We start from the raw sequence: 12,364 nt of genomic DNA on the forward strand, positions 1-12,364 counted from the left end.
GTCATTGATGCGTTCCATGGCTTTGCAGACAAGGCTACTAAGGATAAAGGGTGTGTAGTTTTTTGAGTCATTGGTGGGGCCAGCCTTATGAAGGGATATCACCACTACAGTACACCAGCGTTTGTAAAATGGCCTGTGGCAAGGCAAGATTGAACAGCTTAAGGGGAGGATCAGCAAAAACCTGTGACAAGCTGTTTTATAAGACAGCCCAGTATGTTGCCGGGACCCATTGAAGAAGTAATTTTGGGATGGCAGAACACTTCAGGGATATGATCCCTTTGATTTCCCAATATGTTTAACGAGAGTATGTCACAAACAGATTCAGTGGTGGCTACAGTCTGCATTAGTAATACAGAAGAGACCATCTGTAATTCCTGGTCCTTAAGCCACAGTTACCACAGACACCTCTCTCCTGGGGTGGGGGTGCAGTTTGTAAGGAGGATGTCTCAAGTGTTCTGGATTTTTCTGGCTGAGTTGTTCAGCTCAGGCTCTAACTTTTCTGCTATCAAAGTACAGTTAGCAGTCATTTCTAACTTTCATATCGGTAGAGTTAGTGTGCCCTTGGCTTCTCTTAAGATTTCCAAGACTTTTGTCAAGGGTACTTTTCTTCTTCGTCGTCCAGTATGGGATCCAGTCCCTCTTTGCAAGCTGCCTTTTGTACTTCAGATTCCATTGGGTCCTCCTTTTGAACCTTGAGCCTCCTCAGATTTAAGCTGTTGTCTTATAAAATGTTTTTGGTTGTGATTAGCTTCGCCAAAAAGCTTTGAGTTGCAAGCACTTGATTCTTCCTCTCTGTGTTCCATAAAGATAAGGTTTCTTTTCATACAAACCCTTCCTTTTTATCTACGGTAGCTTCTAAGGGTAACCTTAACAGTTCCATTCATCTTCCTGTTTTTTTTCCCCCCAATTTTTCCAGCAAAGGCAAATACCTTTTGCATTGTTTGGATGTGGATAGGCAACTAAGATTTTATCTTGACCGTACCAAGACTTTAAGAAAATCTGGCCAGTTGTTTGCCTTCTTTTCAGAATCCCGGCTGGACTCTTCTGTGTCAAAAGTAACTTTATCCAAGTGTCTGTCAGATCGTATTTTGTTTGCATACTCTTTGAAAGGCAAGACACTTCTACACAAGCCTAAATGTCATTCAGTTACGGCTGTAGCTACCTCTACAGCTTTTCCTTTTAGAGTACCTATGGATGTTTTTTATGCTGCTGCTACTTGGCTAGGCCATTACACTTTTTTGTTGCGTTATAAGTTGGACATTCAGTCCAGTTCCAGGGCTTCATTTGGTTCTGCTGTGTTGCAGAATATCCTTTCTTAGTTCTTCCCAAGGAATTGTCATGGCTGGTCACTCTCCCACAGGCTGAATCTGTATGGAGCAGACAACATCGGATACGAAAGTTATGTACTCACCAGAATGATGGATCTGTTTTGTCGGTCTCCATCTCTCCCTGACCTTTTGCTGATTTGGTGAGTCTTTCCCTCTGTGATGACTAGACAGTGGAGGATCTTCATTCAATTCCTCAAGAGTCTCTCATTTCCCCTGGATGTTTTCCTTGCATTTGTAGGAGATGTGCGGATAAGTTGGATATGTTGCATTATATTTTGACTCGTGGGGCAAACTCAGTCTAGGGTGTTGGAGGAGCAGGGAGTTTTGGGTAAGGGAAACAGAGTCAAAACAGGTTAAAGGCCTTTGAATCTGCTGGTGTCTGATCTTAAGTCCGACAGGTTGAAACACACAGAGACTCATTATGGGGAGTACATAACTTTTGTTTTCATTTACTTAGGGATACTAAGTGTGCAGATACTAGGGCGGCGCAGTGGTGCAGCGGTTAATGCTGTCGCCTCACAGCAAGAGGTTCTCCGGTTCGATTCTCTGCTGGGGTGCCTTCTGTGTGGAGTTTGCATGTTCTCCCTGCGTTCGCGTGGGTTTCCTCCGGGTACTCCAGTTTCCTCCCACATTATAAAGACATGCTTCTGGAGCATTTCTCCCCGGGCCTCCGCTGAAAACAGGATCTGTGGAACCTAGTCGGACTTTCCCAGTCAACAAATGTTAAATAAAATAAATAAATAAATAAAATAAAAGTGTTATATGGTTGACAGTGGAAGGAAAGGTAGACAGCAGTTTCTCTATGCTGGCCAGAGCTATCATTTATTGGAACTTGAGGGTGAAGGTGTGGAAGGGAGATTACCAAGTCCAACTAAGTCCATAGGATATAGCAACTTACAGACCTGCTCAGTAGGTAACAAGTCTGTGCAGTCTTTATAGTTTTGTGCAGACCATTAAAGCTTAGAACTGGCTGGTGTTAGTCGCCCAAGATGGGAAAGAAGGATTTTTACACTAAGGTAAAAACTTCACATGGGCACACAAACCACTGTCCAGCTATAAATATACCTGTAGTGTGCTCAGATGCCGTGTTTGTGTCCTATTCCCCACAGCCATTCAGTCCTCGCATATTACTGTAGCCTTTCCTTAAGGATGGACATCTGTGGCAGACACTTTTTCCCCCTGACATGTTATGGGATTTAGCTTGGACAAAGCTTTGTCAAAGTCTAAAAAGAAAGGGCAATTATTTATCTCCTCTACCATCCAAGGTTGTGGATCAAGCAAACTTCCTCCTTGAATAAATTAAAAAAAATGAACATCATAAACACAAATAATTCTTATGTTGTTGACCCTTTGAAGCCTGGAATGCAAAAGCTTTGGAGTCATTTTATTAAGCTCCATCACTCTTTTCAATCTATCCGCAGACCTTCGCATTCGTTTTCCTTTTTTTATCGGTCAGTACCTGTGCACGGTCTTCATGGCAAACTGTTTGGCAGCCATGACACAGATGAACCTTAACCTCTATGTTAGAATATGCGAATGCAGCATCACTATTTTTGTTTTTACCGAGCTCTTCAGCTTGTTATTCTATTATATGTGAGTCTCAGCTTGTTGCTCTGTTCCTGTATTTTTTTTTTTTGACCTTTGGAGATGACCGCCATCACACCCACTCCCATCACTAAAACCAAGCCAGATAGTTGCTCTCCATTGAAAGATTGTCAAAACTACAACCATCAGACAGGTCGGGGACCACCTTAACAAGAAATCTTCCAGCTGTGCTATATAATAGTGCTCCTCATAAAAACAAATTCTGTGTAGGAAAGTTTGTTCTAGCTAAATACAGTAAATCGTTCAGAAAAACACACATTTTCCTCATAAAAGTATTCTTTTTTTTGTGGTGGAGGATTTTCCCCAATGGGGAACTTATCTCCAGCACTGAAGGATTGCTAGCTGACCTACAGTTCAGTGTGGTTTACTGAAGGAATGTTCTTCAGTGGCAAAAGTCTGAAGAATTTTTTGCTGCATTGGTTTTATAAAACTTCTTTTGAGCTCACACGATTAAGATGCCTAAAAGCCTAGTAAGCTAGCTGGTCATGAGGGGGTAGGACCTAAATAGTCCTGGTTTATTGCAACAGTGATGCATTACAACATACATTGTTTTGCTAAGTTTACTTGCACAACTGTACTTTACCTTCACTTTAACATCCTCGGCTCTCTGACTCCAATGTGAATAAGAAAACTGAGGGTTCCCTCCTGTGTATCACCCCTGCATTAAATAAGAAAACTGAGGGTTCCCTCCTGTGTATCACCCCTGCATTAAATAGAGTACAGCTGTTCTTAATCAGCTATGCCGTAAGGTAAAATGACTATTAACAAAATTGTTTAACTTCACATTAGCAGCAGTAGCAGTAGTCCTACAAGCCTCCTAAATATTTGGAGTTCTGTCAAGTTGCTTCTTACATTTGATACCCAGAGCATGTCAAAGTCCTGCATTTAACACCCCAGTTATCATAGCCACTAAATTCTATAAAGACTTCTTTGAGCTTGCAGAGTTCACTGTAACTGCTGGAGCCATGACCTTTCATGTTGATTCTTATTTTCTGTCATCTAATTACAGTGCAGAATTCTCATTGTTGGTGAACATTATCTGTAAGCTCCTAAAATATTTAGAAATTCCTCCCTCTCCAGCAGTGTAAAGATGCAATTGCAGTTGCGTGTTTGGTCTCAGTACTCATAAATTGATCTTCTAAGGGAATGCTATGTACTAGCACCTTGGAAGTTCTCCATTACTTCTACAGATCTTGAACAGTGTAGACCCTTCACCTTTCTGTCACCACTCTTTGGATATTTGAAGAGAGCGTTTCAAGAAAAGAAATTTGCTATCCGACTCCACGCAGTTTACATTCTAGTGTCTGTACAGAAATAGCCTCATCTTGGTTCAGGTTGTGACTTTTTATTAATGTGTTTTAATAACTTTTGTTGGTACCATTTTAATTAATCTATCAAAATCTTTTGATATAGTCAAGCCGTAACCTTCTGATCACCTATCTGTCCTAACTGTAAGGTCCAGTTCTTAAACCCCATGCAAATGTAGTTAGAATAGTCTGGTCTTAAACTGTGACAAGGCTAAGGTTGTGCTTTTATGCCCAGGTTTGGGCCCTCCTTCCAACTCATTGGGGTTTAATTTAACCAACAAAGACCAAGCACACTCAGCAGTCTCTATGCTTAAACTACTAGAAGGCACTTTTGTCCCCATGTTAAAATTTGATTATCACATCACTTGCAGTATCTGGGAGTGGAACTGTAAGTTAGTCTATCTTTAATGCTTGCATTTACTGACTTCTCAAGCCAGAATTCCTACAGCCATGATCTTTCTCCTACTCCTTGTCATTTTTGGTTCCACTTTGATTTCTGTATATAAGCTATTAACATGTTTTTTTTTTTTTAAACTATGTCGGGCCAACCACCTGATCTCATTTGCTTTCTGTCATCTCCTCTGACTCTACCACTGGGTATCCCACAAATCCAGTAACAGACTTGTGCCTTTCGGCTTATCCCAGTTAGGGATCGCCACAGCGGAACTCCAGTCCGCTAATGTTTGGTAGTGGATTTTTACGTGCCGAGTTACCAGCTCTGACGCACAACCTTCAACGAAGGCACGCCCATTCACGCATGCCTCCACACAGAAGACGCTCTAGCTGAGAATCGAATGCAACAACCTCTTGCTGTGAGGCGACAACGCTACCGCAGCACCACTACCGCAGGTAAAACTTAAAAATAAACTAGCTTTCTAAACTCTTTAAAGATTAATCATATACGAGATAAGTTAAAAGGTAGGAGATGGAGGGAAGAGTGTGTTGCCAAAGATGAACTTTCAAAAAGGTCTTTTGTCATAGTAAGCATGCAGCTTTCATATGTAACAAAAAGTGGCACATCTACTGTGACTGCCAGGGCGGAATACCTGCCTAATCCTTCTAGTTGGCCACTGTCATGGGAGCATAACCTGGTGGTAGTAGTACTGAAAGAAGATGCAACCCACAGTGTCCAGCTTAGCATCTCTTGAATGTGTCCAAGGTAAACCAAGCTGCTGCTGCAGCACAAATGCTTTCTCTGGCGGCATTATAGGAGAAGGCCATGGAGGTAAACATTGGTCTAGTAGAGTGAGCTCAGTAGTAGGAGGTAGAGCTCTTCATATTTTTTTTTTTCTATGACATGCTATACAGGTGACCAATCACCCAGAAAAGGTGTGCTTGGTGATTTTTTTGCTTTGTTTCAATGCTGCAAAGGGTGTAAATAGTCTATCATGCTGGCAAAAGATTTTGTTCCGTCTGCTTAAAAGAGTAAGCTGTTTGTGGGCATCCATATAGAGACAAAGATGTTTACCATAATTAAGAGAACTTGGTACTCTGCACAGGTAGATTGATGTAGACTCCATGGCAACATTAGACCTAAGGGAAGGACCAGTCATAGGTGTCACCATTAACTTAGGCAAAACAAGATATCGGTGACTAGACAGCCTGCAATTTGAACATTCTTCTAAATCACAAATAAACTGTAAATCCACTCCACTGAACGAAAAAAACTGGAAAAAAAACGTAGGAACCAATCCAATAACCACTCTCTGACACAATCAACTTAGCGCGTTCATCCACTTTAATGACGTGAACTTCATCAGAAATACCCTGATGAAGTTCATGTCATTAAAGTGGATGAAAGTGCTAAGTTGATTGTGTCCGAGAGTGGTCATTGGGTTGGTTCCTACGTTTTTTCCAGTTTTTTCTTCTAAATCACATGACAGCCATCAGAAAGGGGAACTTAAAAGACAAAATTGTCAGGTCCACTGAGGCTGCAGGATCTAAAGACAGAAGGGTAGACTTCTCAAATGTAAAATGAATGTCGTAGTGAGGCAGAAAATCCCTTTTAGGTGGTCTAAGCTGGAAGGTGGCTTGTAAGAAAGCCTCACAGACCTTCAAGGAAGATAGAGAAGTGGAACCTATAGAACAGAAGTTAGAGATGGCAACCAGATGAAGTTTGTTGAAAGTAACCAAGACTGGAGTCAAATAGTAGAAAGGGGACAGAAAGGCTGTCTATACCCATATTAGTTGTGTAAAGGAAGAACACCTTCCACTCATCACAATGTTTTTTATTTATTTTTTTTAAGTGGCTAGCCAATGGAATGAGATGAAAAGGAGATTCCCTTTTCCTGAAATGTTGAATGCTTGCCAGTCACTGGAAGTGGAGTAGTAGTACGGAACCAAGTCTGTGTGGGACAGAAAAGTGGTTTGAATAGTTTGGCCTTTTGAATGAGCCTTCTCATCTGAGAAAATGGGGGGGGGGGTTGGGGCTGGAGGATGCCATTTGGATGCTGGTGGGATAGTGTAGTGCTTGCTTGCCTTTCCAGAGCTGAGATCAGGGAAAAAAATGTGGACCTTCTGTTAATTGGAAAAAGAAAAGCTGGTCCTCAGTAATGAAAAATCTTCGTAGCTGCTGAGTGACTGAGGATTACATGTAAGACGTTAAGAAAGCAACTCGGTGTGTCTTCCACTGAATTGGCCTTTGCAGGAATGTGCACTGCCACCAGGTAGCAGTGAGCATTGCCCACCACCACACTCTCATGGCTTTCTCAGCAAAGTGGATCAGATGGTGTCTGCTGTTTTGTTGCAGTAACAGATATAGCCATGCTGTCTGATTTTTGAATGGATAGCCCCTCTTTGGAAATGTCCTGAAAGGCCACAAAGGTACAGATGCTCTGCCATCATCTCTTAAGACACTGATAGGTGATCAAGACAGTTATGATGTCTAGGTCCTTTATATGGTAAACCTAATGAAATTGCCCCACCCACCCCAGTGCAAAAGCATCTATGAAAGCTTCCACCAGAGGAGTTTGTAGTTATAAAGGGCTCCCTATAATAAGGTTTGTGAATGTAGCCACTAGACTAGACAAACATGACATAGTTTGGGTATCCAGATAAGATGAAAGTGTCTGAGTTCAGAAACTAGTGAACTTGGAATTCATTGGAGCATCCCTCATGTGAAACTTGGCATAAGGTGCTGTGATGACTTATTCTGCGTTAAGTCCTAGGGCATTGAGGCAAGTCTCCGTAAAAGTCATTTGGAAAGTGTATGTTACTAATGCTGTTTTCTGTAGAGACAGAGTTCCATCACAAATCAGATGAATCTAACAAAACATGTACACAGGGATTGCTTCGAATGTGAACCCGGGTTCTGACAAAAATGGGATTTTGTATGATTCAGGTCTTTGTATGGAGTGAAAATAGCTGGATCAGTGTGTCCCCCTGTAATGAATTGAAGCACGTGTCCATGCCTCCAAGAGTCACTTGTCCGGGAAATGGAAGGGAAAATCTTTCATCCCTCTAACCTTAGATGAGCTGCTGCAGCTGTCATGGATGTGGTTAGGTCCCTGGATGCTGATGAGGCCAAGTAAGGAAGTCCTGAAATGGCAGAGACGCTGTGGTTCAGTTGCGTAGAAGCCTTGACTAATTAGTCTGTCTGACATTCAGGACACCTAACGTCACGTGATGAGAGCACATTCAGTCTGTCAGATAAACGTGAAAGGCCAGACTGCACTGTGGTTATGCAGACCATTTTGCGGGAAATTAATGTATTTAGGCATCTAAAATATAGAAAGAGCTGAGGTAATTTTTTTCTTTGAGCACAAAATAAGAATCTGCAATATTTTCAGCTTTTCTGGATTGGTAGAACCTTTTCGTTGGTTCTTTGTTAAACAGGTTTCCGCCCCCTTCCTTTCGTTTTGATGGTTAGGATGTTCAGCAGCTGCAGCAGTGGAGCCCTAGGGAGGAGAAGGGAGATTTTAAATCCCTTCTGAATAGGATCTCCTATATCCCTTTTGACATTAGAGATTTTTCTGTAAGTTTGGCCATGGGGCAGTTCCCCCCATCCACCCATGCAAGGAGTTGGGACTGTTGCACTCCTCCCTTGGGACTGTTTCTTTCCTCCCTGAGGCTGACCAACCTTCTGGAGATTACTGAGGACTTCAGTCTGTGATCCCATGACCTTGCTTGGAACCATATTAGGAGGAGAGTATCTTTTTCCAGCACGTTCTTATTGATGTATTTCACTCCAAATCTGACATTGCTTTCTCAGGATATTGGAAAACATGCTGTAGAAGATGAAACTTCACTACCACAGAAAATAGTTAATCTATAAAATCTGACACACTGACCTTAACTTCCTCTATAGGAAATCTTTTTTTTTTTAAAATGATACAACTTCGGAAAAAGTTCAGGAAAACTGTTCAGTGTACTCTGCACTTTAGCATGCTTGCTTTGCAGTGGTTATAGTGCTGACAGTCCAGCTTGTAGTTCTGCTTTTATAATTGGTGTTAACCACAGCATTATTTTAACAATATTTATGCCAAGAAGTGATATAGCACATCACCTGGCAGTTTGACATTCTGGTTGAGATATTGGCGGGAATATGAAAGTACGTTTCCTGTCATAAACGCATTGTTCTAAGCAGACACGAGGAATGTACCAGTGACAGTTTCTGAATACCATACAATGCTGAGACTTTGTAGAGGGCTGTCAGTGTTCAGTCATTTATTAGATTGCAAAACACATTTCATAAAGGATAGCTCTTTATTTTAATTTCATTCAGTTAACTATTTATTTATTTATATTTGTTGACTGGGAGTGTCCGACTGGACATAGGTCCATTTTCAGCGGAGGCCTGGGGAGAAAAGCTCCACAGTTAAAATAAACAGACAGTAGTTACATTGGATTACATAGCGATTAACAATTTACATAGCAATTACTTACAGCATATTTACAGATGAAGAACATAGTACATCAGTAGACAACTAGAATCTTTATCTGTGAAGTACATAACAGACATTAGCAAATGTTACAATAAGAAGTTCCTGCTGTATAATAAGTACTAGGCTTATGAGCATCTGAGCTTGCTATAATCAAGGTAGTTAGTGGAGTGGAAAGAAAGGTAGTAGTTGGATGGGGTGGGTGGGAGTTGCAAGGACATAGCCATCATGTTTTAGGTGCGCTTTTAGTAAAGTTTTGAAGTGGGTGCATGATGGTATGGAGGTAATTGTGGGTGGGAGGGAGTTCCATAATTTGGCTGTGGTGCAAGAGAATAGTGCTTCACCAGCAGAATTATTGGCTTTAGTGATCTGCAAGTGATTTTTGTTGCTGGATCTTAGTGGTCTGGTGGTGTGATAGGGTTGGAGTAGATTCTGGAGGGATGGGACATTTAGTGGATGGTTTATTAGTTTGTGGGCGAGAGTTGATACCATTGAAGGAGGTGAGGGAGTTCAAGCTAGCCCAGTTCAGCAAGTGAGAGACAGTGGTGACTATGGTAGGATGCCCCTGTGGCGAATTTGGCGATTTAGTTGTAGCAGGTCTCTAGCTTGTTTAGATCGCATTGCCTTAGGTTGGTATGTATTGGAGTACTAATTGAGTACTGTTGGGCAGGACCAATTTTCACTGGAAGGTAGTGGAAAAACATTCCATATGAGTCAACTAATTGCATTAAACAACAGATTTTGTACATCATCTTATGTATAGCTATTTGTTTTTTAGTCATTCTGTGATTTTTAACATACAGTACATAAGTCGTAAACATTGTGTGACAGAAATGTGACTGTGATTGACGTCATATGTGCTATAACAGAACAGCAACATTTATTAAAAACTGACAGTAACAGAGTCACTGAAAAAAAAAATATATTTTTTTAGTCTGACTTTGGCTCCCTGCACATTCTGAGAAGGGAGCTAGGCCCCACATATCCCTCATACTTAAAATTTGGTTATTTCTCCCTTCACAATTTGGAGTTAGTATATTTAAGTAGAGACAGCTCAAGAATCTCACATCAAGGTGTCAGTCACTAAGGTCACAATTGAGCCTGCATCTAAGCATTATCTTACAAACGTATGAAACATTTTTATACAGTACCAGTGGCAAAGATAGAAAAAGTTGGAGTAAAATGATTATTACAGAAATTTTATTATGAGTACATGTTTTTGTTTAATCAAGTGCAAACATTCAAGACCTGAAGGAATTCAGTACTACCAAACCTGTCTGTGCAGTACTGCTTGTCAAAGTTCTTGTAAATTCATATTAATTACTTCAGTTATACTGCCTGCCTATGCTTTTGCAACCTGGTCATCTGTACGGTGCTGCTTGGGGTGCACGTACCTAAAATGCTTCCATAATCTAGCAGCAAACCTAGGTGTAAGTGTAAAAAATGAGAGAAGCTCCCCTAATGTGCAGTATTCTTGGTTGGAAAAAAATGGTTCCTGTAATTCATGGATAAATGTAATGTTGCTATTTTTTGGTGCACATAACATGAGAATAGTTTTATCTAAATGTGAAATGGCAAGAAAGTGCGTGTCTGACCTTAAATTAAGCATTTAGAGCTCATAGATGATAATGTGTACATTTTGTAGGACTTTCATTTCCAACACTTTGGCACATACCTTTCATATAATACATGTTCATTTTTTGCCTTTTGTCAGATGGTTTCTTTAGGTCTTCACAGAGTTGCTGTTGAAAGGAAAATTGGCATTTTTATATTTTGAGAGTGGCACTTCTGTGCGTACTCTGCTTCCATCTTTTTTCTTTAACAATGTCTCTTGTGTACTGCCACAGCATTCTGAAGAAATGAGCTGGCGAGGGTTCATTATGTTCTGACTTCACAGATGTCGCAGCTAAATGGGACTTGTTTAGTAATCTTTGTAATGAGATAACTGCAGAACTGGTGTGAGTGACTTCAGCTGTCATGTTTTCTACCCTCTCTATGATTCTGGTGGAGAGGAAGGCACTTAAAGATGAGGTATAGTAACTGCTGGGTGAAAACTAATTGCTGAGGTATATTACTGTTTTTGTGTATGTGTGTGTGTGCGCGCGCACACGTGCATGCTTGTACGCTTACAAGATGAATAGCTACTGCAGAGTAAAACTGCACTGTTAAAGTTCTCCTTTGCAGATGTTATCTGTGCCAGAAACTAGGTGGCTTAAGCCCAGGCCCATTGATGTACATCATTGTACAGGTTTGCCTTGTATAGTGTGCAGTGGAGCAAGACACCTTTTATGGTTTATTTTTTATGACAGGGTTAATGTTATGCTGGCCATACTGATATCTAGTTTTAACGCAGGAAAGAAAGGTGTGTGTGTGTGTGTGTGTGTGTGTGTGTGTGTGTGTGTGTGTGTGTGTGTGTATATATATATATATATATATATATATATATATATATATATATATATATATATATAAAGCACTTCAGTTGTCCATATTCATTTATTAAAAAAGCTGAAATCTGAGGTGAGGGGAGATGAGAAAAAGTGAAGTAGTGGGAGTAAGTTGGACTGAGCATTTCTTTCAAGAATGCAGATGCATTGTTGTTGATCCTTGCTGCCGCTAAAGAAAGAAGTGCCTACAAGTGATTTAACAGCGAAGTTCTACCATATTCTTGCAGATACTTGAGGCTACAAGATGGAGAGTGATTTTGAGTTTGTTGACCAGGTTTCCCATTTCCCAGTAAACTGATTTTTCTGATGACTGTGCTGTTGTACAGGGCATTCAGTATTTTGTGTTTTGAAACATTTTATATGTATCTTAGCATTTGATGGCCCAATTTCCATGGCACAGGTCTTGCTTGTTGCTCGTAATATAATAAAAAGCTGTGTAGACTTTTCATTAAACCACTACCAAATCTGAGGAACCTCTTGTTACATCAGGGTAGGAACTGGAGTGGACTGCTTCCTTAGAGTTTAATGGAAGTATCTTCATGCATGTGAGGGATAATTATTAAAGTCTGAAGGCAGATGATCTTGCTAGTCTACCTTAATGTCACGGCTCACAGAGGTCTGCCAGTGTTGGAGGTAGGGAAGCATGTATGATCGGAAGTATACAATAAGCAAGTGGCACAGGAAAAAAATGAAGGAAGGGGAGAAAAAAAATCATGGCTTTGGCATCATCTTATGGTTACAGTGTGGTGCAAGTGTGGTGCAAAAGTAAAATGTATTTCAGAATACTTGGAAATCAG

At 40.7% G+C, this 12,364-nt stretch overlaps 1 protein-coding gene across 13 annotated transcripts in view; it reads left to right on the forward strand.

Annotated features, from left to right (window-relative positions):
* NEO1 (neogenin 1) overlaps positions 1–12,364 on the forward strand; it is a 2,116,015-nt gene that overhangs the window by 482,328 nt on the left and 1,621,323 nt on the right. The window lies entirely within an intron of this gene.

Source organism: Protopterus annectens, chromosome 7.part0 (assembly GCF_019279795.1).
Source record: "Protopterus annectens isolate FY-2018-M chromosome 7.part0, PAN1.0, whole genome shotgun sequence".
NCBI lineage: Eukaryota > Metazoa > Chordata > Ceratodontiformes > Protopteridae > Protopterus > Protopterus annectens.